The sequence below is a fragment of the Panthera leo genome, chromosome C1 (assembly GCF_018350215.1).
Source record: "Panthera leo isolate Ple1 chromosome C1, P.leo_Ple1_pat1.1, whole genome shotgun sequence".
Classification (NCBI taxonomy): Eukaryota; Metazoa; Chordata; class Mammalia; order Carnivora; family Felidae; genus Panthera; species Panthera leo.
In genome coordinates this window covers 187,345,041-187,372,809 of record NC_056686.1, presented here as the reverse complement: position 1 = coordinate 187,372,809, position 27,769 = coordinate 187,345,041, and the positions used below count along the sequence as shown (strand labels likewise).

The following is a 27,769-nucleotide window of genomic DNA, read 5'->3' as shown; positions in this document are numbered from 1 at the left end:
AGAGAGAAAGAGAGAGAGAGAGAAAAGTGAGGTTCACATTCACCCGGAATGGAGCTTGTGCTCACCCAGAGCAGGGCTCAAGCTCACCCAAAACAGGGCATGAGCTCATCAGATGTGGAACTCGAACTCACAAACCTTGAGATGATGACCTGAGACGAAGTCAAATGCTTAAGGACTGAGCCACGCAGGCACTCTGTTTTCCTATTGTTAACAGTTCTTTGCATATTTTAGGACACAAATCTTTGATATGTGTTTTGCCAATATTCTATCCTAGTATGGCTGGTCTTTTCATTGTCTTGGTATGAGGGTAATGCTGGCTTCACAGAATGAGTTAGGAAGTGTTCCCTCTCCTTCTATTTTCTGAAAGCGATTTAGAGAATTGGTATCATTTCTTCTTTATTATTTTTTTAAATTTTTATTTATTTATTTTTGAGAGGGAGAGAGCACAAGCATGAGCAGGGGAGGGGCAGAGAGAGGGGAAGAGAGAGAGAATCCCAAGCAGGCTCTACACTGTTAGCACAGAGCCCGATGTGGGGCTCGAACTCACAAACTGTGAGATCAGGACCTGAGCAGAAATCAAGAGTCCGAACGCTGAACTGACTGAGCCACCAGGCACTTAGGTATCATTTCTTCTTTAAATGTTTGCTAGAATTCAACAGTGAAACCACCTGAGCTGAGTGCTTTCTGTTTTAGAAGGTTATTGATTATTGGTTGAGTTTAATAGATAATGCCTATATTTCTCTCTGAATTTTGGTAGATGTGTATGTTCAAGGCATTAGTTACCAACCTTGTGGGCAAAGAGTTGTTCATAATATTCTTTTATTATCCTTCTAATACTCATGTGATTTGCAGTGATGACCTTTCTTTCATTCTCGATTATTAGCAACTTATTTCTCTTTTTTTTCTTAGTAGCTTGGTTAGATATTTATCAATCTTTTTGTTCTTTTCAAAAAAACCAGTTTTTGGTATGGTTAATTTTTTTCTCTATGAACTTTTTCTTCTCAATTTAATTGTTTCTGATCTTTTATTCTGCTTATTTGGGATTTAATTTGCTCTTTTTCTAGCTTCCTAAGTTGGAAGCTTAGGAAATCACTAGGATTTATTATCTAAAAACAAACAAACAAACAAACAAAAAACGGTTATACACAATTAAATCCAATTTCATTCAGTTAACAAAAAAAAAAAAAAAAAAAAAAAAAACTGCCCCAAATTTTACCACCAATGTGACAGACAAAATACACTTATATTTTTCATATAGTGAGGCTGTTCTTTACCTGGATCAAAAAAATTCACGAGTCTATTATGAAACAAAGTTTTGATATTTTCAAATTAGAAAGGCTGCATTTTAAAATGGGTTTTAATTTTCTTGTGTAATTCAAATACATGAGTTAATAAAAAAGATTCTCTAAGTCTATATAAGAAATCATATATATATATATATATATAAGAAAATAATAATAAAATATTGAAAATTATAATAGTAATGTGACATTATGGAAACACCATCTCTGCAAATGAACAGCCAATGTTGTAATTCCCCAAAGAATTGAAGTACACTACTTATATGAAAAGTGTATTTTAAATTCAATCAGGAATAAGAAGTCATGAGAAATCTAGTTTTATTTTAAAAGTCTTTTAAAAATTTTTCAGTTTATTTATTTTGAGAAGCCGCATGAGAGCAGGGGAAGGGCAGAGAGGGAGGGAGAGAGAGAAAGAATGGGTGAGAGAATATCCTAAGCAGTCTCCATGCTCAGTTCAGAGCCCAGAACCCCAGGCAGGGCTCAATCACACAATGTGAGATCATGACCTGAGCGAAAATCAAGTCACTCACTTAACTAGGTGAATCACCCAAACACCCCTAAAAAGTCTATTTTTAATTTCTGAAATATGTTGACACTTTAAAATTTTAAGAATTTAAAACTTAATGTTCTTTAGTTTATGTGACATTACAAACTGAAATTTAAAATGTAACAAAGCATACATTCTCTATTCTAAAATAGCATTGTATATTAAAAAAGTATAGACTGTTTAACACAAGTGAAAATTATTAAAGATAGAACATTAAGATTTGGCCTTCTAGGTTAGATATTCTTGTTTTTATACTTTTTAAAAAATGTTTATTTTTTTTTTAGAGTGTGAGAGAGAGAGAGACAGAGTGAGAGCGGCGGGAGGGGCAGAGAGAGGGAGACACAGAATCCCAAGCAGACTCCAGGCTCCACACTGTCCGCACAGAGCTGGACACATGGCTCGAACTCATGAACTGTGAAATCATGACCTAGGCTGAATTTGGACGCTTAACCAACTGAGCCATCCAGGCAGGTACCCTTAGATATTCTTATTTTTAACTACATTATGAAAACACTGTATACTGCTAAAGTGATGTATATTTTAATTCTATCAAACTTTTATTACAAAATAGGAATAATTTTCCTAGTCTATTTTTCTTGTTACTAGATAGTAATTTTAGCATTACAAAAATTTCTGGAAAAAGGATACAATTACGTAATAATAATATCAATAGTAAGGTTTCCAGAAATATTCCCATTAAAAAAACTGTTTTTGTCACTGATTTAAGCAACAGAAGCGTTTCACAACCTATGAAGAAGAGCAATATCTTGAACACACTACAAATGTTAACCATATGGTACTTACATACTTTTTTTTATTTAGAGAAAAGAATACTCTACTAAAAATTATGCTGCTTAAACTATAACTCAAACTATGACTTATAACCTTGAATATATATATATATTTTTTATCAGCTTACTTTTTATTTATTTTTTTTAAATTTATTTTTTAATATATGAAATTTACTGTCGAATATATATTTTTTATTTATTGAAATGACTCCTTAAGATTATCTAGTCATAGATTTTTCTTTTTCTTTTCTTTTTTTTTTTTCTTTTTCTGGAGAGGAAGGGCAGGTGAGTCATAGATTTTTCAAAATCAGTTTATAAAAATAATCAGTTTATGTGAACTTTAAAAAGACAATAAAAACAAACTGGCTTAGGTATCCCTAATACCTTTTCACAGAGTCTGATTTTTCTGAGTCTCTTTTTGAATCTAACATCTATATTCTGTTTTCCATACACTTTTTTTTTTAAATTTAGATATAATTTACTTCTAACATTACATTAGTTTTCGGTAGGCGATATAATGACTCAACACACATTCTTTCTTATGTGCCATTAAAAACATAATTGGGGGGGTGTTGCCGGGGTGGCTCAGTTGGTTAAGTATCCGATTTCAGCTCAGGTCATGATCTCACAGCTCATGAGTTCGAGCCCCACATCAGGCTCTGTGCTGACAGTTTGGAGCCTGGAGCCTGCTTCAGATTCTGTGTTTTTCTCTCTCTGCCTCTCCCCGGTACTCACTCTGTATGTGTGTGACTCTCTCTCAAAAATAAACATTAAAAAAATTTTTTTTAATTCTTTTTAATGTTTATTTATTTTTAAGAGACAAACAGAGACAGAGCACGAGCAGGAGAGGGGCAGAGAGAGAGGGAGACACAGAACCCGAAGCAGTCTCCAGGCTCTGAGCTGTTAGCACAAAGCCCAACGCAGGGCTCGAACCCACAAACCATGAGATCATGACCTGAGCCGAAGTTGGATGCTCAACCAAGTGAGCCACCCAGGCATCCCAAAACATAATTAAGAAGAAAAATACAGCATTTCTTAAAAGAGAGCTTTCCACTATCATCTCTGGAATTTTGTTCCCAACCACTGATATCCAGTCTAAAAATGTTAATGCAGGTGCTTGCTTGCTTGCTTTTTTAAAGTAAGCTCTACACCCAGCATGGGGTTTGAATTCACAACCCCAAGATCAAGAGCACCATGTTCTACCAAACAAACCAGCCAGTCACCCCAATGCAGTTGCTTTCTTGTTCATACCAGAAAATGCCAACGGGAGATTGCTTGCTTTATTTTTAATCTTTTAATTATAAAAACTTCCTACTATACACAAAAGTAGAAAGTACATAGAATCTTCAATTACCCAACACTATACCTTAGCAATATCAACAATTTTGCCATCCAATGTAGAGTTTTCAAACAACAGAACTCCTATGATTTCCTCAAATGGCCTGTTGACAGAAACATTGAGGAGTTGATGTTGAGTGGATAATCTATCAGGATAATAAGTTCACATGTGTGCAGATGGCAAGCACCATATTTAATCAATTTTGACAATGATCTCATCTAAAAATCTCTTAAGGTGGGATGCATCAAACAACTGACAGCATTTTACAATTAGTTGATAGTGTTTTTCTTAGTGGTAGGAAAAAACACCCCTCCCCCTTACATCCTAAGGATAAGTCTTTCAATTATTGGTTGTTTAGATAGGATGAAATATCACATCAGATATGCTTAAATGTGAAAAAGTTATTTCCAATTCTGCTCAGGATGTAAAAAGATGCAAGCAAATTTTGCTTCTACCCTAATAACAAGCCAAGACACCTAACAAGTCACTTACTAAACCTACAAAATCTTTTCTTTAAAGCTCATTAAGAGCTAATGACACAAAGAAACCAGTATATTAAAAAAACTAGTAAGTGACAACCCTCTTCTAAGAGAGAAGATTTCTAAAACTGCCTTTATCCTTGATGATGCAGTGAGCTGAAGAGGACACCCCCCACAGATGTGAGTAGGAAGAAACAGCTGAACATTTAACAAATTCTTAAAGCATAAGAGTACTGGATAGCATGACAGCTAAGAGTATCTAGGGCTGTGAACACAAAAAGAGCTTACAATCACCTGCCAACTCTTTTCTATAGGCCTTTACCAAGTACTCACAAGTATGAATAGAGGCAAGACAAGAGAACTGAGAGAATCCTCTTAAGTGTGGGTACACAAGGCCTGCTGAAGCCTGAGAAGGGCAAGAGAGCTGAGACAAAACTTTTGGGCAATGCTGGCTTTCACTGATTACAAGACAGTGTCCAACTGTGGTTGGCCAAGGGGTATTAAAGTTTAGAGAGTTTTTGGGTGCCTGGGTGGCTCAGTTGGTTAAGTGTCCAACTTCAGCTCAGGTCATGATCTCTCGATTCGTGGGTTCAAGCCCTACATTGGGCTCACTGCTGTCAGCCCATCAGCGTGGAGCCAGCTTTGGCTACTCTGTCACCCTCTCTCTCAGTCCCTCCTTTGCTTGCACTCTCTCTCTCTCAAAAAATAAATGAAACATTAAAAAAAAAAAAGTTGTGAGAGTTCTTTCCTAAAGTGCCAGAGTATAGGGTTTACCAAAGACTAAAGGCATAGAAAGAGAACTACAAGAAATCCTATAAGCACTGAGGTCTTAAACCAAACTTAGGCGAATGTTCATCCTGCCCTCAAATCATTTGAAACCTATAATGAAATGAATCAAACTAAGCCAACAGCAAAGCCCAGATACAGCTAACAGACTACATTCATTTAGCCCTTCATCGTAGTAGCTTGACAAAACAGTGTATTTTTCTCTGAACATAAATATTTTAGACTCTTCTTTTATCCACAATGTTCATTACTAAACCAAAAGTCAAAAGATGTGAAGAAGAAAATCTGGTTCAATCTCAAAAAGTAAGTCATCTGGGGCACCTGGGTGGTTCAGTCTGTTAAGTGTCTTGACTCTTGACCTTGGCTCAGGTCATGATCTCAAGGTTCCTGAGATGGGGCTCTGCACTGACAGCGTGGAGCCTCCTTGGGATTCTCTCTCCCCCCTTCTCTGTCCCTCCTCTGTTCACGTACACACACACACACACACTCTCTCTCTCTCTCTCTAAGTAAATAAACAAACATTAAGGGGCACCTGGGTGGCTCAGTTGGTTAAGTGTCTGTCTTTGGCTCAGGTCATGGTCTCGCAGTTCGTGAGTCTGAGCCCTGCACTGAGCTCTGTGCTGATAGCTTGGAGCCTGGAGCCTGCTTTGGATTCTGTGTGTGTGTCTCTCTCTCTCTGCCCCTCCCCCACTCTCTCCTCTCTCTTTCTCTCTCTCTCTCTCTCTCAAAAAAGAAACAAAATAAATTAAAAAAATAAACATTAAAAAAAGTAAGTCATCAACAGAAACAATCACTGATGACGAAAATATCAGACTTAAAAAATAACTATGATAAATGTGTTTAAAAATATAGTGGAAAAAGTGGACACATGAATGAACAGATGGGAAACATCAGATGAGATATAAAAAAGCCAAATGGAAATGTTAGTGGATGTAAAGAATTCTTTTGAGGGGTGCCTGGGTGGCTCAGTCAGTTAAGCGTCCAACTTCCAACATTTATTTTTTTGAGAGACAGAGACAGAGACAGAGCATGAGCAGGGAGGGGCAGATAGGGAGGGAGTCAGATTCTGAAGCAGGCTCCAGGCTCTGAGCTGTCAGCACAGAGCCCGACACGGGGCTTGAACTCATGGACCGTGAGATCATGACCTGAGCCAAAGTCGGACTCTTAACCGACTGAGCCACCCAGGCGCCCCGTGGTCTGCTTCTTTTCAATTAACATTGTCCTAGATCATAAAGAACCCTCCAATTTATGTTGTTTATACTACACTGCTTACCAAAAAAAAAGCTTGTGAACATCTTTCTGTATGTTCATTGAGTTGTTCAAATCTTCTGTTTATTGAATATTTGACTGCTTATCAATACTAGAAAGTTGTGTTAAAATCTTCCATTATAATTAAGAATAGAATTTGTCTACTCTTTTAGTTGTATCCATTTTTGGTGCATGTATTTCAAACTATATTACTAACTACATACAAATTTTAAAATTGTTCTATCTTCCGTTAAATGAATATTTGTCATTATAAAGTAACCCCTTCTTTGTCTCTGGTAATGTTTGATGCCTTAAGGTCCACTTGATCTGATATTAATATATCTAATATTCATATATTTTCCCCACCAATTTATTGTTTATATTTCTGTATCCTTATGATTTATATGTATCTCTTGTAAATAAACTAAACAGGATTATTAGTGTGTTTTTAATTTTTGGTTTTTTTTAAAAAGCTTTGTTGACATATAATTCACATAGCATACAATTCATTCATTTAAAGTGTACAATTTAATGGTTTTTGGTATATTACATTACTAATTTTTAAAACTTGTGATGAATATATAAAGTTTGCCTTTTTAACCATTCATGATTGTAAAAGGGAGTGGCATTAATTACAGTGACAATGTTGTGCTATCATTAACACTACCTGTTTTCACAACATTTTTATCACTCCAGTGAAAAACTTTGTAACCATTAAAGAATAAATCCCTATGCTCCCCTTCTCCCAGCCCCTGGTAACCTCAAATCTACTTTCTGTTTCTATGAATCTGCCTACTCCTAATATTTCATATAAGTGGAATCATGTAATATTTGTTATTTTATGTCTGGTATATTTCATTTAGCATAGCACAATGTTTTCAAGGTTCATCCATGTTGTAGTATGTGGGCTATCTTTTCATTTTTTGATACATGCTTTGAGGCACAAAAGTTTTTAAATGTGATGATGTCCATATTTGTCTATTTTTACTTTTGTTGCTTGTGTTTTTGGTGTCATAGGTAAGAATTCACTGCTAAATCCAAGCTCATGAAGTTCTAAAAGTTCTATGGTTTTGGCTTTTATATTTAGGTTACTGATCCATTTTGAGTTCATTTTTGTACATGGTGTGAGGTAAGGGATCAACTCCATTCTTTTGCAAGTGGATGCTAGTGCTTTAAAATCAATCCAAACACTCTTTGTCTTTCAACTGGAGTGTTAAATTCACTTACATTTAAGATAATTAGTGACATCTTTGTGTTTATTTCTATTATCTTATTTTAGACAATTTGCCTTTGCCCATCTGTTTTCTGGGCAATAGAAAGACTTTAGAATACTTTTCCAACCCTCTCAATTATTTGCTAGTGATGTTTTATATTTTAATACCTTTTTTAAACCTCATAAAAATTATTAAGAGCAAAAGTATTGGCATACAGAACTTTAATATACTTCTGCTTGTAGTCCAAATTGGTACAACTGTTTTGGAAACAGTTTAGTTTTATTTACTAGAGCTGAAGATACATACACACAATGACTAAGCAATTCTACTCCTAGTTATATACTTTGGAGAATTTTGTGCACATGTGAACCAGGACATATGTTCAAGAATGTTGATAACTGAATCATTCATAGTATACAAAAATTAGAAAAAAAATAAATATCTATCAACAAGAGAATAGAAAAGTAAATTGTGGTATAGCCATACAATAGACTATTATACAGCAGAACTGACTTGTATTCATTATATTTTTAAAAAGACAAAACACAAACAAAAAATACCAGAAGAACTATAGTTTTCTCAATAGCACAATTTTTTTAAAGCTTATTTATTTTGAGGGAGAGTGTGCACAAGTGGGGTATGGGCAGAGAAAGAAAGAGAAAGGAGGGAGGGAATACCAACTAGGCTCTGTGTTAACAGCCCGATGCAGGACTCAATTTCATGAAACGGGGCTCGATCTCACGAACGAGGACCCGATCTCATGAACCGTGAGATTATGCTGTAAGCCAAAATCAAGAGTCAGTATCAGGATACCTGGGTGGCTCAGCTGATCACGCTTCCGACCCTTGACTTCAGCTCACGTCATGATCTCACAGTTTGTGGATTCAAGCCCTGACAGCCTGCTTGAGATTCTCTCTCTCTCCCTGCTGGTACTCGGTCTCTCCCAAAATAAGTAACTTAAAAAAATGTAAAAAGAGTCACTTAAATAAGTAAGCCACCCAGGCACCCCTCAATAGTACAAAATTTTAAAACATCGTATTGTGTGAAGCAAGACACCAAAGAAGATGCTATGATTTAATTTATATAAAATTCAAAAGCTGAAACAATTAAACTACATTAAACTTGGGCATATATCAGAAAATAGAAAAGCTATGAAAAGCAAGGAAATGATTATCATAAGAGTCAGAATAATAGCTATCCTTAGGAAGGAATTATGAGTTGTGATTAAGAAGAGATAAAATACAGGGGTCATCTGGGATATTCTCCTTGACACAGGTTTGATGATACTTCATGTTAAACTATGTTTTACATGATATGTTTTACTATAAAACACACACAGAAAAAAGACTAAAATAAAATGCACCTAAATGTTAACAAAGATTTTTTTTTTTTATGTTTATTTATTTTTGAGAGAGACAGGGACAGAGCATGAGCAGGGGAGGAGCAGAGAGGGAGACACAGAATCCAAAGCAGGCCCCAGGCTCCGAGCTGTCAGAACAGAGCCTGTCACTGGGCTTGAACCCACGAGCTGTGAGATCATGACCTGAGCTGAAGTCAGACGCTCAACCGACTGAGCCACCCAGGCGCCCCTGTTAACAAAGATTTTGAGCAATTTTTATAAATGTACTTTCTAAATTTTCTACAATAATATGCACTATTTTTATTCTTTTTTAAAATTTTTTAAATGTTTATTTATTTTTGAGAGATTGAGAGAGGGTGAGTGGAGGAGGAGCAGAGAAAGGGAGGGACACAGAATCCGAAGCAGACTCCAGGCTCTGAGCTGTCAGCATACAGCCCGACGTGGGGCTTGAACTCATAGATGCTCACAGATGGTGAGATCATGACCTGACCTTAGTTGGACGCTTAACTGACTGAGCCACCCAGATGCCCCTGCCCTATTTTTATTCTAAGCAGAAAAAAAAAAACAAAACCAAAAAACCAAAAACCAACAGCCATCATTTTAAAAGAGCTCACTTCTTGCTTTCTAGGGGTTCACAGTGTCGTACCAGTTTTTGTGCATGAGTTGTCCTTTTCATTAGTGGGATACAGAGTGTGCCTGTTTTGTTATCAATGAAGAATTATCTGAATTACTATGTTGTACACCTGAAACTAATATAACATTGTACATGAACTACACTCAAATAAAAAAAATTAAAATAAAAAAAAGAATTATCCTCCAACATCTTACTTTTAGTGTCCCAGCTTCTCTTAAAGTCTAAGTTTAGAAATTCTAGTATATGATAACATAAGATTTACTGAAGAAATACAAATCCTCCTTACCCCCTATGCCAAACAAACTGCATAATAAAATGATAGTTTTCAACCTATTTTCCTTTGTCTACAAAATGTAAGCTTACTACGGGCATCTTATCAACTTCACAGCAATTTCATACTGCTACCTTTGAATCCTAGTTCATATTAAATGGCGAGGAAGTTTACCCAGAGAGAAGCTATTATCCTCTGCTCGCTCCTTATTCCAAAATATTCAAAGATAAGATTACTGGGGTCCCTGGGTGGCTCAGTCAGTTAAGTGTCTAACTTCAGCTCAGGTCATGATCTTGCGGTTTGTGAGTTCAAGCACCACATCAGGCTCCGTGTTGACAGCTCAGAACCTGGAGCCTGTTTCAGGTTCTGTGTCTCCCTCTCTCTACCCTCCCCCACTCATGTTCTGTCTCTCTGTCTCTCAAAAATAAACATTAAAAGTTTTTTAAAAAAGGTAAGATTACTGAAACAGGCATATAATAAATCAAATGCACTGGGCTATCTAAATCTTAGAAGAATCATCAACGTAAGATAATCAAATGATTTCTTTAGAATGAACCACAAAAGTAAATAAGGGAGACAACACCACTTAAAAGATGTTCTTAAGTACATTTAAACTGTTGTGTGTAATTATGGGCTATTGAAAAACCATGAGGCAGATAGATCAGCCTGATATGAAACAAAAAGGTCTGGAATGCTGTTTATGAGCAGAAGCTTGGGGCTGATCATGAGGCCAACAAGAATACTGCAAACAGATTCCAAAAGGAATAAATGCTTTTGTAAATCAAGGAATGTTCCTCATGTGTGTGCCTATTCAAATAGCACCCTTTTCAGCGTTTATCTATATGTAAAGGGCTTTGTTAACAACATCCCCAGATTACAAAGCAATGACAGACATCCAAAATATACAGTTAGGTCCCTTTTCTTCTGCAAACGATCCATATTTTATTCAGCAAAATTAACAAGCATGGTACTATCTTTAAAATAAATTATGGTATCAAACTCTTTATGGATAACACCCATAAAAAAAAAACAGGGGCCAGCAATCTAAATTAAAAAGCCATCCTGGGGTGCCTGGGTGGCTCAGTCTCTTGATCTTGGCTTGGGTCATGATCTCATAGTTCGTGGGTTCAACCCCTGCATCAGGCTCAATGCTGACAGCGCAAAAAGCCTGCTTGGGATTCTGTGTCTTCATCTCTCTCTGCCCCTCCCCTGTGTGTAAGCATGCTCTCTCTCTCAAAAAAAAAATAAATGAACACTAAAAAAAAAGACATCTTATTCTCCATAAACAAAGGTTGTAGAGGGTGTGATTACTTTTAAGTGTATTTTTAAAGTGTATTTATTTATTTTGAGAGAGAGAGAGAGAGAGAGAGAGAGAGAGCGCGAGCACGCAGTAGAGCGGCAGAGGGGCAGGGGGAGAGACAGAATCCCAAAGAGGCTCCACACTGTCAGCACTAAGCCCAACCTGGGGCTTGATCCCATGAATTGTGAGATCGTGACCTGAGCCAAATCAAAAGTCAGAACTCAACTGACTGAGCCACCCAGCACCTCATAGAAGGTATGATTTAAACATGCTTCGTAAGAATGTAAGTGCTGGTTTTACTTAGAATAAAAGGCAAGATAGTCTTGAGTGGTATCTTCTCCTCTGCAGGTCATATACAGATAATCCTTAAGAAAAACTAATAGAATAGAAATGTGAGGTACTACATTTTACATTTTGTCTAACAAAAGATATTCTTAAGTAGGGAACTAGAGGAGAGTCAAATATTGATTACCTAAACCAACAGTGAGGAGCTGGAACTTAAAAAGCTTTGAATAATTTTTATTTTATTTTGTTTTTTAAAAAATTTTAATGTTTATTTATTACTGAGAGACAGAGACAGAGACAGAGTGAGAACATGGGAGGGGCAGAGAGAGAGAGGGAGACACAGAATCCAAAGCATACTCCAGGCTCTGAGCTGTCAGCACAGAGCCCGACATGAGGCTCGAACCCACAAACCATGAGATCATGAACTGAGCGGAAGTCGGACACCCAACCGACTGAGCCACCCAGGCGCCCCAAAAGCTTTGAATAATTTTTAACAGGGAACAAAGAAAACGAGTCTCTGCCTTCCACCTGACTCAACTGTTCAGCTAAGGAAGAAGAAACGTGTGTACCAGGAAAAGCTCTTTGATTTGGAAATACAGCAGCTGGACTGATTTCTGAAATATATGGATTAAATACTGTGTGAATCAATTCATGTACGTACAGAGCTTCTTTAACAAATATACTTTGTTTCCCATTGAATATTTTAGAGAGATATATATACAACATACTCAAAACTAAGCTCATTATTTCAACCCATCCCCCAAAAGGGGCAATTTCCCTTGACTATTAATGTCACTGAAAAATGATTAGTACAAGATACAAAATTGCTGGGAAAAGAAGCCAATGAGTATCTGCAATTAAATATGTTTTTAAACTTGAACTACTTTGTATAAAATACTCTTAAAAATACAATGTACATTTTTCCTGCCTTCTTAAAGTAGACATATTAAAGCAAATTTCTTTTTATATGACTGGGTTTATAATGCTGAATAGCACTTGGTCTACAGTGATACTCTTAGAATCTATTAGGGACTCTTGGACCACTGAGTTTTTCTAAATTATTACATCTGATTTCCAATTTTTCCATCTCATCCTTTTTCTGCTCTTTTTGATGTTGTCAATGTACTTGACTTAATGTTTTTTATAATCTGGACTAACTTGTTATAAAGGAATGTAAAGTATAAGAAAATAGACTAAAAAGATTTTTCTAAAAATTATGTGAGTTTTAATACAAAAATTTTGTAGCATCTTTGCTGCTTAAAGAGACCTCATCATTACAGTCTTGATACAGTTATAGTCCATGAAATTAAGATGTTATCAGAATCCAATGAAATTCTGATTCCCAGTATTCCTTTCCAGCATTTGGTGTGAGAAATTGCTCACCATGTCAAAACAGATCTGCACTTCCAGAGTGTGTAGCCATTGGTGCTTTGCAGGAGGTAAGTGAGGCCTGTTTGGTTGTCCTTTTTTTTGAAGACGCCAGCCTGGGTATTATCCATGCCAAATACGTAACAATTATGCCAAAGTAGCACACCACACATGTGGAGAATGTGCTTAAGAATCCACTATGACAGGAAACATTTCATCTAAAAATTTTTTTTAACATTTTATTTTTGAGAGAGACAGAGACAGAGTGCAAGCGGGGGAGGGGCAGAGAGAGAGGGAGTCACAGAATCTGAAGCAGGCTCCAGGCTCCTAGCTGTCAGCACAGAGCCCTACGCGGGGCTTGAACTCACAAACTGTGAGATCATGACCTGAGCCAAAGTCCGATGCCTAACCCACGGAGCCACCCAGGCGCCCCGGAAACATTTCATTTTTAGACAACAACAAAAACCCACTTTTTTCTTTCTTCCTGTTATTGGTAGTTCTGAATGTTAGACATTTTCCCCCATAAGGTCAAAAGGTACCTACCTTAAAAACAAACAAAACAAAACAAAACAGTACCTACCTAAGTATATAATTGAATGGGGAAAAATAGGGGACAAAAATCAGGTACTGGTAGTTTTTCCATTTTCATTTGTATGTGATTTTTTTTTAAAAAGAGAGAGAGTATGTGTGAGTGGGGAAAAGGGGAGGGAGAGGGAGAAGGAGAGGGGGAGGGGGAGGGGGAGGGGGAGAATCCCAAGTAGGCTCCATGCTCAGTGAAAGCCCAACACAGGACTCAATCCCACAACCCTGGGATCATGATGTGAGACGCTAACCAACTGAGCCACCCAGGCATCCCCGTATGTTAATTTATGTAAGTGAGGGGACAGAAAGCATTGGCACAGTCTAAATGTTTCAGTGAACAAGTTTCAGCAGTTTAACTTTATAACAATTATAAATAAACCTGCATATGTTTCTGGACAACCCTAGCCATTTGGATTTTTTAAAAACAAGTAAATTTCTTACCGATAGAAACTAAGTAGTGTTTGCAGCATTTTTATCATACAGTAGATTCCATCCATTCATTACACTTTTCTGAGTTGTCCTACATACAAGTAAGTACTGTTTTTAATGTTGTCTGTCTTCTGCACTTTTCCTGTAAGTTTGCTATTAAAATGAATTAAACTAGTTTTTAAAAAGTGGTTACACAGGTAACTTTTAAGGTCTTTCAAATTCCAAAATTCTGTGTGAATCTTCTAATCTTTTTCTGAAGGTTTAGCATTCTCTTTGCTTTTATTCTCAAATTTACAAAAGAAAATGCAATATAGCTTTTATATAAAAATATTCATTCATCCAAAATCTGAAATAGGAATTACTAATTTATAGAATAATGAAGATGAAAAAAGTGTTAAAAATTGTTTTAAATATGTTAAAAAACCATGCCAATGGTTAATATTTCAAATAAAAAATTTTCCAGGATATGTCATATGGTCTAAAAATATGAGATCCCTGAAAAACTGCCAGGAAAAATATTTCAATATGTGCATTCATATATGCGTGCAATAAAAGAGGCCTTTGACTAGAAAACTCGTAACTTTTGTTTTTTGTTTCTTTAAAAATCTTTTTCTTTTAAACATATATGCTATACCCTAAATTGTTTTGTTCCCCTAGCTCTAATAAACCCTCTTTTTCCTCCCTATTAGCTTTCTCAATTAAATACTCAGCCAAATGTAAATACTGCTATGTATGCCTGTGTGCAATGGCTGGGCTTATGCAAGCAAGTGCTTCCTGAATGCAGAACAGACAGGGAACCGCTGTCTGCCTTATTGGAGCCTGGGATGTTTCTGTTTACAAATCCTGGAGCCAGGCAGGGGCTACTACTGGAGGCGTGCTGTCTGCTTCCTTGCTACACTCAGCCTTTGTCTGGGTCTGTGTCAAAGAAAGAACAACATTGTTGCATGTGCAGCAAGCAACAAAGGAAATCCTAACTATAACACACTGGTGGTTTTGTTGGCTCCTTAATCTTTTACAACTCTGTGTGGAAAGGCAAATTAGGGATTAGGTTTAAAAAACATTTTTTTAAAGCAAGGTACTTATTCATAAAAACAGAAAAACATTTAAAATCAAAACAATCAATGTGATCAGTTAAATGAACTCCTTAACAAAATAATTCAGATTCCTCAATATCATTTCTGTAATGATGATATACTCTGCAGCTCAATGTTTTGAACAAATATTTTTACAAGGAATAAACAATGTTGATTTATTCTAATATGTTTGGAATGGTAATTATATAGTAATCATAATCAGATTAGTGTTTATGTTTAACGTCTAAAAAAACAAACTAAGAGGAAGCAGATTTCTTGTTTATTTCTTTTCCAAGTTGGTATGTAATACTGAATATTTAAGACTACTTTAAATTTAACTTGTCTCTTTAATCACTGTGAATAGACCTAGCTTGTAAGAAACAAATACAATAAATAACAACAATAACAAAAACAGTTCATGTTCTGCTGAGTCCAGGCATTTTACGGCTGAATTATAAAAGGAATAATGGAAAACTAAAGGAAAGAAAAAGAGAAACAATCCGAGTTAAACCAAAAAAGGGGGGAGAGAGATTTGACAAGAAAACACAGAAAAGACATTCAATGCCTATCCTTCTTAACTTTTTTTTTAACTTTGTAAGTATTTATGATTCTAATTTCTTTAAAATAGTTGTTTTGTGGTTAGAAGAGACTGAATTTTAGTATTTTATTTCCTTCATTAAAGAATGAATTAAAACTAACAAAATTAATTATATTTCTTAGAATAGTCATTAAATAACAGAAGGATAAAATACCATTTAGGTAAACAGATTAAGAATTTTTAGTAAATACAAGAAAACAGAAGATAAAGATTAATCTCTACACTATGCTACCATAAAAAAGACTCATTAGAGTATAAAGAAAACAACATTTCAAATGCTCTCAAAATATCTTTGATATAATTCTACCAGGCCAAATTGCCTTTTCCTATTGATATTTTATTTTTTAACTTTATACATAGATATGATAAAACAAAAAGGTTGTTACTCCATGCAACAACTTTGGAAAATAATTATTTAATACTTCTTAGAAAACATCAGTAACCTAAATAAGTAAGAATTGTCAATTCAAGCCTAAATTAACATGGAAATGTAACTATTACAATATCTGGTATTTAAAATAAAACAAAAACAAATAAAAAATTAAAATCTCACAATACAGAATGAAACCAAAGAGGTGAATCACTCAGAGATCCCTACTCAATTCCTAACTGGTCTACAAATGATACTTCTAAATCCAGAATTCATGCTAAAGACTCTTGTTCTCAGAAAATGACCATGAAATAATCCAAGTATAAAAGTGGAAATTTATCTTCCAGTCATTTGCTTATTACTAGAAAACAAAATATGAGTTGCATTGTACATACAACTTCCCCCATTTGATGTTCTTTTAATTATGATAGTAATGTGCTCAATCTTATAAGGAAAGCAAGAAAGACGTGTACAGAAAAATAGCTTTTTGCCTATTAAATTTGTTTTCTAGTTTTTCCCATGTTTTCCTATTTTTTAAACCATTTTTATTATGAAACAAATTCCATATACACAATAGTGTTTATAATACAAATGTACAGTTCAGTGAATTAGTATGAAGTATACATGCATGTAGCTATGACAAGAAATAGAATATTTAGGATCATAAAAACCTCCTACTTGCTCCTTCTTGTTCTTAACAGCCTTTCTGCTTCCAGTAACAGGCACTACTCTGACTTTTGTGGTAATCATTTCCTTGCCCTTCTTAGTAGTATTACATTCTCTGTATGCTTAGGTTTTGGGTTTTATTATGCCTATTTTTGAATTTTATATAAATGGAATTTTTATGTCTTACTTCTTGTTTTCAATATGTTTTAAAGATTTAACCATGTTGTTGTATGCACATGAAATTAATTCAGGGTTGCTTTTCTATATAACAAATGCAGTTATTTTTCCTTGTAATGAGTCTGTGACTTAAAATGATAATTAGGAGATTATTGTAGCTAATCCCTATTACGCTCATAGAAACATTCCACAAATGTATACATTGGGATTTCAGTTATATTTAATACTTTTAAAGTACCCAATTCTGTTGGCAAGAGAAAAATATTAAACAAAGTAGACAAATGAAAAGCTGCGTATCCTCTTGCTGTTTCTAATGTTTTGGCAGCAGAGGCAATAGCTAGCAGCCAAGAAGGCCAGAGTTATTAAAAGATGCACTAGTGTAGGAACAGAGCAGAAAAAAAAGCTTACAGATAGGGAGATAGGACAGAGGAAAATGTGTCTTTTTAGACAAGGCTTTATGAAATCAGCACTGTTCAGAAGATCATTCTTTTGTTTTTTAAAGTTTATTTATTTATTTTGAGAGAGACAGAGAGAGCATACGTGAGGGAGGGGTTAGAGAGGGAGGGAGAGAGGGAGAATCCCAAGCAGGCTGCACGCAGTCAGTGCAAGCCCAATGCAGGGGTCAAACCCACAAAACCATGAGATGATGACCTGAGCCGAAATCAAGAACTGGACACTTAACCAACAGAGCCACCAGGTGCCCACAGAAGACCATTCTTAATCCACATTTAAAACCACTGAAACCCTTAATTCATCCTTTCCATATTTCTCAGATTGTTCCCTCATCCCTTACCCTCAAAATATCTACAGTATCTTATTTGACAATTCTTTAAAGGGACCTTCTAAACATGCACATCTGGTCTTTCTTAAAAGGATAGTAAAAGGAATAGGGTCTTCATCAGACCATTATTGATATTCTCACCCAAACTGTCCCTGAATATTTGTCCAGTTCCTATTAAACCCCACTCCTTAGATGGTGAGAACAGGGAGGTAAAATGACAAATACCGAGACACTGGTAAGGCCAAAGGGGAGTTAGGGTAATTCTTGCTGGTACTGTATCTTTCTCCAACACAGACACTTCTGTTTTTACCCTTCCTTCTCTTTTATGTCCCTTTCTTTGTCCCTTTACATATTCCTGTCTGCAAACCTACCTTAGAGGCACGCAATGGATGGGGAGCCTGGGTGGCTCGATCAGTTAAACATCTGACTTCGGCTCTGGTCATGATCTCCCAGTTAGTGAGTTCGAGCCCCATGTTGGGCTCTGTGCTGACAGCTCAGAGCCTGGAGCCTGCTTCGGATTCTGTGTCTCCCTCTCTCTCCGTCCCTCCCCTGCTTGCTCTCTCTCTCTCTCTCTCAAAAATAAATAAACATTAAAAAAAATTTTTTTAATGAAAAAAAAAGCAGCACTGGTGACATTCTGTACAATGTAGGAAGTTCTATTTTTAATCCAAATTTATATAACTTTTCACACAAAAAAGCCTTACTGATCTTATGATGTCTATATGATAAAGATGAGATAAAAGCAATTTAAGTTTAAAATGAACTCTCTTAGTATTTCATCAAATTGCAAAACAAACCACAGTAAGCTTTTTAAATGATTGTTCTGTAGCTCTAATCCTTTGATAGATCCAACACTTCAAAAGTTATCAACTAAAAACACTGACTTAACAAAAAAGAAAATGTATTGATCCTCAATAACCGACAGGCTATATTAAACAATGTAGAAAATTACATAACTAAGACATTTGCATTAAAAGCTAGCAGAGTGAAAAATAATTTTTATTTATATCATTTGCAGTACATTTTGGATGTCCATTCTAATATACAACAATTTTTGTTTTAAAAGGAGTGAGCACTTTTTAACATACAAAACAGAGTTAATACTAAATATGTGGTAGGGTCCCCTCACTAAGGAAAAAAAAAAAAAACCCTCAAGGTAACCTGGCTATGTGCGTACGTGACAACATCCCTCAGGACTTTATAACATGAGACCACTTAATCAGACTGCATGTTTGTGTGTGTTACCATATATGGGAGACAAAAAAGTAAAAAGAAAAAAAAATAAATCTACTCCATGTGGTGTTCGGGGCTCAGTTCTCTGGGTATGAACCCAACTGAGCAGTGCCGGCACAAATAAAGTTGTTTCCTGGAAAGAAAAGCCTTGGTGTCACGACTCTCTGTGTGAGAATCCTGCTACAAATAAATAGGTGCTAAAAGAAATTTGCCTTTTAAATTTTGAAAGTAACTCTTTTTTCATTGTGTTTGTACTCCTTGTGATCAAGTAATCCACTATGAGAATAACTTATTCTGAGTAGATGTTACTCCTTGATACTGAGGCCAGACAGAGAAGACCTCAAGTGACACTGCAGCCACATGACTAGGATGGGAGGACAATAGCCTTTAGTGAGTCTTAGACCAGGGACTTTAAAATCCTTCAAGATTTAGGGGCGCCTGGGTGGCTCAGTTGGTTAGGCATCTGACTCTTGATTGCAGCTCAGGTCATGATCTCACAGTTCATGAGATTAACAGTTCAGAAGATCGAACCCCCAGGTTGTCAGGCTCTGTGCTGATAGCATGGAGCCTGCTTGCGATTCTCTCTCTCTTCTCTCTGTCCACCCCCAACCTCTCTCTCTCTAGAAATATTTAAAAATAAATAAATAGATAGATAGATAGATAAATAAATAAATAAAATCCTTCAAGATTTGGAACAGTCTTGCACAACTAAGCTATTATCCAAAATGCAAAATAGCAGCCCTACTAAAAAATATCCTTGGCCATGCAAACTTGGAAATGTTAATTATTATTGAATCTACAGGGAAACATCAGATAACAATTGTAATAGCCTTAATTTTTTTTCTCTATATACAGAAATTTTCATATGAAAATTCATATGAAAAATTTCAGAGGAAAAAGCAGTAATAAAAAAAGGAAGTGTGGTCACTGCTGTCAAAAACTTGGAAGTGAAAAGAAAATAATAATTTAACATTGAGGGGCAAGAATAGAAGCTGACAAAAGTCAAAACACTTTTTATTTAAAAAGTATTACCTTTTATTGCATGCTCCATCACATGCAATAAACATACATTATGTTCAGAGGTCTTAATACATAACTATGAATATTTAACTACATATGTATTAATTATCTATTGTTACATAACAAACTGCCCCAACACATACTGACTTAATATACATCTATTATCTCAGTTTCTGTGTGTCTCAGGAATCCACACACTGCTTAACTGTACTCTGCTTCAGGATCTTTCACAAGGCTGCAGTCAAGGTTTAGGTCAGTACCAAAGTTATTTCAGTGTTTAAGTGGGCAAGTATCTGAGCTCACTCAGTGGTTGTTGGTAGGATTCAGTTCCTTGCAGGTTGCTGGACTTTGGGCTTCAGTTCCTCTCTGGCTGTTGGCAGAAAGTAGACCTCAATTCTTTGACAAGCAGCCCTCTTCATCAGAGCAAGATACCAGCAAGATAGAACTCACAGTCTTTTAAAATCTAATTATAAAAGTGATATCCTATCACCGTTGTCATATTCTTTTTGTTAGAATCAAGTTACTCAGTCCTGCCTACATTCAGGGAGACAGGATTATACAGAGGTGGGAATACCAGGAGGCAAGGATCGCTGGGAGCCACGTCAGAAGCTGCCTACCACAATATACTGGTATCCTCCACTTTTTGAAAGTTTGAATTACATCACTTTGCTTCATAAAAGACACAGTACCTGTTTTCACTAGCCAAATTAAATCTGGAGAGGATTTTTTTTAAATAAAAAACGTCAAAGAGTGAAAATAGCATTCAGCATTTGCTGTTACAGGAACAGTACACAACCTGAGCAGTGAGAGTGGTTCCACCAAAAGCTCTTTCCCCCGGAAATACGCTCAGCATCTCAGCATCAAGCTGCCATAGCTGTGAACTGTGTTTGTGAGCATTTGTTCTTTATCTTGATTTATTCTGTGTATCCATTAGCAAGATGTGTCCTAAGATACTAGGAAAGCCTAAGAGATGTTATTTTTTGGGGTCTTGGAATGCTCAAAAAATTTCAACTTAGCAAAGTTTCATAGGAACATACTACTTTCACAAAGTGGGAAAAACGGTATATATATATTTGTTTCTCATTATTTATGGTAGTTATGTTATATAAAGTCATTGCACACACTGAATTAGCATATACTGAACCAATGCGCTTATAGGAAACACAGGGTTAGGGTCCTGTCAGCCTCTGGTCAAAACATATTCACCAATCCCATCAATACATAACCTTCTCTTATATGTGCTTCTATTTAAAGATGCTTTCTTTAATATACTGTATATTGTTGATTCATTAACATTGAACTCACAGCCAACAGCACTATAGCTCATGCCCAAAAGAAGCTTACCTAACACATTTATTTTCTCTGTAAGGTACATCACAACCTTCTTGTGCTTAGAAACACTAGGGCAGCACTTCAGCCCTACACTTGGGGGCCATTTTAGACTGAAAAATCACCAACAAAAATGCAAAAAAGTCCATTAAATAGGCTGAAAAGGACACTTGTTTCCAGTATGAAAGCTGAAGCAAGAAGGCAAGAACATGTCCATGATCAACCTCAGCTGGGAACAGGCATGTCAGGCAAGTTTTTGTTATTATGTGCATGTCTGTGAATGACCAAGAAAGCGCCATGAGTATGGATTTTGGAGTTACAAATAAATTTTTAGCAAGTAAGAGAAGTCATAAACATGGAATCCAAGAATAATGAAGACTATTTTATTCATTGCTAAAAACCTTGAAAAGTATATACCTCAGAAAAATAAAGCAGAATAATTCATTGTTTCAGAGATAACTCCTTATAGCTCTTTTTTTAGTGGAGGCTGGAGTTAATGAAAGATGAGAAAATATTATCTTTGTTCTGTTTCTCAACTGAGAAAGACATAGGAACCTGAATACATTTCACAAGAAACTCAAAAAACAATCCTTTCTTCAAATAAAAAAAGGTCACAGAATATAGGCTCTCATATAATAAATAAAAATGAGCAAAAAAATGTCCTTAATGGTAAAAGGAAAATTAAACGAGGAATGATGTTTGTAACAGCTGGTTTTTAGAAAGACTTAAGGACAGTTCTCTCCTAATCATAACTATTACTTATTAAATGTTTAGTATATGGTAGGCACTTTATATGCACTACCTCATTTGTTCTATACAACAATCATATAAAATAGGTAGTATAACTTTGTATATGAGGTACCTGATATAGAAAGAGGCTAATAAGTAACCTGTTTAAAGATATGTTTAGCAAGTAGAACAGCAAGGTTTTTAACCCATGCACTGAGACTGAGAGCCAAAGCTCTTAATCATTATGCTATATACCTCCCAAAGAATCAAGTGAATATTTCTGAAACAATGCACTTCCCCCCCCCCCCCCCCCGCTTAGATGATCTTGTTTTTTTTAGCAGCTGATTAGGCTAACTTATTTTATACTATAGCTAGAACATAATGTACTTTTTTTACAGAGACAATTTGAGAAGAGCTTATAACACTATTTGAGTTGTCAATGCATTTCCAACCAAAACTGTATCTGTTCAACTACTATTAAATATTATTTATCAAAAAGACAAGAAATAACGAGTGTTGGTGAGGATGTGGGAACGGAAACCCTTGTGCACTGCTGGTGGGAAGGTAAATTGGTGTGACCAACTATGGAAAAAAACTATGGAGGTTCCTCAACAGTTTTAAAATAGAACTACAACATGATCCAGCAATTTCAATTTGGGTATTTGAAGAAAACAAAAACAGTAACTCAAAAAGATGTATGCACCCCTATGTTCACTGCAGCATTATTTACAATAGCCAAGATTTGGAAAAAACCTACGTGTCCCATCAATGGGTGAGTGTGTGTGTGAGTGTGTGTGTATGTGCACATGTGTGCGTGCATAGGAATATTATTCAGCTATAAAATAGAAAGAAATCTTGCTATTTACAACATGGATAGATCCTGAGGGCATTATGCTATATGAAATAAGTCAGACAGAGACTACCATATAATCTCGCTTACACGTGGAATGCAAAACAAAACAAAACCCAAGCTCATAGATACAGAGAACAGATTGGTGGTTGTCAGAGGAAAGGAGTGGGTGAAAGCGGTGAAGAGGGTCAAAAGGAACAAACTTCCAGTTATAAAATAAAAAAGGCATGGGGATAAAATGTACAGCATGGAAACTGTAGTTAATAATGCTGCACTGAAGAGAGTACATATTAAAAGTTCTCATTATGAGAACAAAAAATTTTATAATTACACACAATGAGAGATGTTAACTAGACTTACTGTAATCATTTTGCAATACATACAAATAGTAACTCATTATATTGAACACCTGAAACCAATAGAATGTTACATGCCAATTGTATTTTAACTTAAAAAAAACAACATACTACTATAAAGCCAGTTGCTATTCAAATCAAGCCTAGTTTCATCTTGGTTTTGAATGTTTTTGAAGTATTTTCATGTTTTTGTGACTCTACTTCTTATGTTATGTTGGAAGAGGAAACCACTAAATATTTATTAAATGGATAATCAGTTTTTCTACATGAACATATACAGAAAATTGTCAGTGATCAGAGAGATACTACAAGGAAATGAGAAACAGTTAAGGCAGGTAGGAACACACATGAATTGGAAATAAAAGGCAAGAAAAATTACATATGTTAAAATAAACACACGGAAATTATATCTTGCTTCTACATCCAAATTTGTCTAGTATTTCAGAAGACATTTATTTTTAAATACCAGTTAATTCCATCATACAGGCTTGGGGCTTAGATTTTACAGACCAAATGTTTCCACTGAGTTTGTCAGTAAAGCCAGATTAGTCACAAGTTTTGCCTTGCTCATCAGGACAATCAAGTAATAAAAATTTTGAAAACACCAACACGGAGGATTACTTTTTGTTTTGTTTTGTTTTGTTTTGTTTTGTTTTGTTTTGCGAGAGAGAGAGAATAGGGACGAAATATGGGTATGGATTAGGAGTGAGATTCAATAGAGCAGAGCTAGCAAAACTTTAGAATGAAAACTGACCAACACCACATAATATGTGAAAAAATCTTGTGGAGCACCTGGGTGGCTCAGTGGGTTAAGCATCCTACTTTGGGCCAGATCACGATCTCATAGGCAGTGAGTTCGAGCCCCTCAATGGGCTCTGTGCTGACAGCTCAGATCCTGGGACCTGCCTCAGATCCTGTGTCTCCCTTCTCTTCTGCCCCTCCCCTGCTCACCCTCTTGCTTCTGTCTCTCTCTCAAAAAATAAACATTAAAAAAGAAAGAAAGAGAAAGAAAGAAAGAAAGAAAGAAAGAAAGAAAATCTTGTTACTATTGCATTAAAAAACTAATATTTTCTGAAAGATACATACTTTACTTCTCTTGCATCACCCTTTCTCCACTCATTTTTTTTAAGTTTATTTATTTTTGAGAGAGAGAGAGAGAGAGAGAGTGTGCATGCTAGTGGAGAAGGGGCAGAGAGAGAGAGAGAATCCCAAGCAGGCCCCACACTGTCAGCACAGAGCCCGATGCAGAGCTCAAACTCACAAACCATGAGATCATGACCTACGCCAAAATCAAGAATTGGATGCTTTATAAACTGAGACACCCAGGCGCCCCTCAACTAATATTTTTATTATTTATTTATTTTATTTAAAAAATTTTAAGGTTTATTTCATTTATTTTGAGAGACAGAAAGAGAGAGAGAGCAAGCACAGGAGGGGCAGAGAGAGAAGGAGAGAGAATCCCAAGCAGGCTCTGCACTGTCAGCACGGAGCCAGATGTGGGGCTCGAACTCATGAACCATGAGATCATGACCTGAGCCAAAATCAAGAATAGATCGCTTAACCAATTGAGCCACCCAAGCACCCCACTAATATTTTAGTAAGTATAAAAAAGAACAACATATTTTGTTTTGTCTCTTGCTAAAATGCTTCATGAAGTACTAAGCAAAGACTTCTAGCCATCCTTATTTCCCTTTCGTCTATTTAATCACTTTAATGCTGTCATAGAAGCAGTAAAAACTGAAAAATCGTTATAAATTCACAACAGCTAAAAACCTATCTGTGGCTCTATGCCATATGTCAGCTTCTTCAAATGTAGGCTTTCTTTTCTATTTTCTAGCTTGGTGTGAGATAAAGACATTTGCTGCCAGACACTGAAGTTAAAATACTTAATCTGAACCACACAGCATAAATTAGAATGTGACTTCTTAAACCTTTATTCAGTCTTTGTTTCTCATCAATTTGATATAACCATCAACTTAATGAATGATTTAAATAAAAGAAAATAAAAGTATTCTATATCTTTATACTGACTTTCATCGGAGAACTTTGAACATCAAATACAACAACTTAAGTCTACTTAATTTTTTAGAAAATGACAAGTTTTTGTCTGCTTTTCTACTAACTTAATTACTTTGTTTACTTTGTAGTTAGGGAGGTTAATTACACTGATTCCAGAAACCTTATCAAGAAGCTGTTCTAAAATAAGTGTTCAAACCTTACAGTAATTATACACTTCTTTCAAACTCTGGGAATTTACAAACACATAAGCATGAATTAAGGGGATAAGAAAGTAAAATACTATAAATATACATTAATTTACTTAAAGACTGATTTTCTTTTTAAACAAAATGAATACTACAAAGTCTCTTATGGTTTGAAGAGACTCAGAATAATACAGTTCACTTTCCTGAAGTGTCAGACTTCTGGATTTAGGTGGTACATGGACATGTAATAATGAAAGTTAGCTTCCTTTCTTCTAATTATAAAAGAAGAAAACCTCAACTTGGTGACAATGTATCTCTATTACCTCTCAAACATTTGCTATTCTCTTTTAACACAGAGAAAGTAAGCTTCAAGTTTCAGACCATTTGGCAAACAACAACATCCAGCTACCTAGTATATATAATATGGTTTAGTTTTCTTATTTTATTTTTAGATAAATAATTAAAGTTACCTTTACTTATGACATTGGCTTTCCATTTACAGTAGTAACGGAAAGTTTCCCTTTAGAGGACATACAATTTTTAATGAGATCATTTGAAGAAAAATAGTAAATAATAAAGTAATATGTCATGTGAATATAGAAAACATGTTATGATACTCAGTGGTACAGAGATATGGTGAAAAAATCATGAAGAGTCCTTAAATTTTAAGAAATGTAACCAAGTATTTTCAAAATGATCTTCTCTCTCTTCCTTCCAAATGAATGAGCAAACAAATATAAACTGCCCCCCCCCCCCGTTTGAGTGTAAGAGTAATGATTAATAACAACTGATTATGAAGAGTAACAGTTAAAAACACTAGAAAGTAATGGTCAATAACAAATATTCTGGAGTCAAAACACCTAGGTTTGAATCTTGGCTCTTCCACTTACTAGCTGTGTGACTTGGTAAATTACATATCTGTGTTCTCAACTTAAAGTAAGAATGTAACAGTAACCATTTCATATGTTTCTGTAAAGGTTAATTGTAAAAGTTTAATGCATAGACAACACTTAGAACAACATCTGACACATAATAAATATTTCAAAGTATTATTTAGCTAGTTTTGATTTCACTATGTGCTAAATGCGTGAATTTCTTTTATATTTTTATTGTAAAGAGACTGCTCAGTCTAGTAAGTCTATAATCCTGATAAAGTCAATTAAAATTTCACTACCACATGTATCCCATCTGGAACAACATTTTATAAGAATCTTAAGTTTACTGCAAGTATCTTATGATGCAAAACTCATTAAATAATTAATTTGTGCCCTATCTCATTGTCTCCAAAAAAATATATAGGGCAGTTTTATATGGCTACATAAAATCTTTCATCTGTAAAAAAAAAAAAAAAAAAAAAAAAAAATTAAGAACTAAAGGTTAAGTGGAATAATTTTTCTCCACTCCCCTAACTCCACATCAAAGTAATCTTGAAATGATTATAAGACTCTGTGGCTCAGCAAAATTACAGATATTCACTTATGGCCATGGGTTAGTCTGTCATATTTTCCCTGACAACTCCTGCCCCACCTTAAAGATTTCCTGCTCTCATATGCTTTAGTTTCTATCACTAAGTACCTTATGGTCTTCAGCTTCAACTGAGGTTGGTACAAAAAACAAGCTTTTTCTAAGGAAAGAGAGCTAGAGCTATATTTTGTTATTCTCAGTCACCCATATATTTATTTCTTCACTGCCACCAGGTCTAACCCTACTCAGTGTATGAGGTATAGCAGTAAGAGGGCAAGTAAACATGGTTCTGGATATTGTGTAAATGCATACTTGATGAGAAAGATATAATTCCAGTAACAGCAATGAATAGTTTGATGTCAGGAAGTAAACTGTTCAGCTGAAAACAATCGAGAGAGAAATGAATAAGCTAAACAGAGAACATTAAGTACCTTCTGTTGTTCCCTAGAACATAACCTTTTAAAAAGCCGTAACTTACTTGTGCATCATTTTCTTTACCAGTATTAAAATATGCCACAATTGCACGTTTTGAGTAAGGGTCTCTGAATATAAGATCATGTAACAGCATCTATTTAGGAAAAATTTTTTATATTCCTGAATTATTTTAAAAATTAAAATCTGGTGTTTCATTTTTGGGATGGCAAAGAAGAACAGGAAAAAGTAGGGCTTTTTTGTACTTTACCATGATGAATCTAAAATAAGGGAGTTAATAATTGTTTTTTGTCTGCACTTGGTATCTCATGAACTATTTGTCCTTTTTGAAAGTAGCAACCAGCTTTCATAAATAACTGTCCATTAGTGAGTGAATCCACTGAATTCACTATTGCCAGATTACAAATAATAACAAATCCTATTCCTTTCAAGCATTTGAAAATATTTCTGAACTTATACATTAGCATATCTCCCTTTGTTTATTAAATTATTATTTAACAAACATTTACTGCACTTCTACTACTACATACCTAACACTGCATGAGTCACTATG

General features: G+C 35.3%; 1 protein-coding gene across 5 annotated transcripts in view; it reads right to left on the bottom strand.

The window, feature by feature from the left end:
• BMPR2 (bone morphogenetic protein receptor type 2) overlaps nt 1–27,769 on the bottom strand; it is a 194,941-nt gene that overhangs the window by 44,138 nt on the left and 123,034 nt on the right. The window contains exon 1 of one of the 5 annotated variants that reach the window (XM_042949762.1): nt 4,006–4,522. The exons of the other annotated variants lie outside the window; for them this stretch is intronic. The gene's annotated coding sequence lies outside the window, so the exon portion shown is untranslated. Of the gene's footprint in view, nt 1–4,005; nt 4,523–27,769 lie in introns of those variants that run through there. 5 annotated transcript variants of the gene reach the window in all.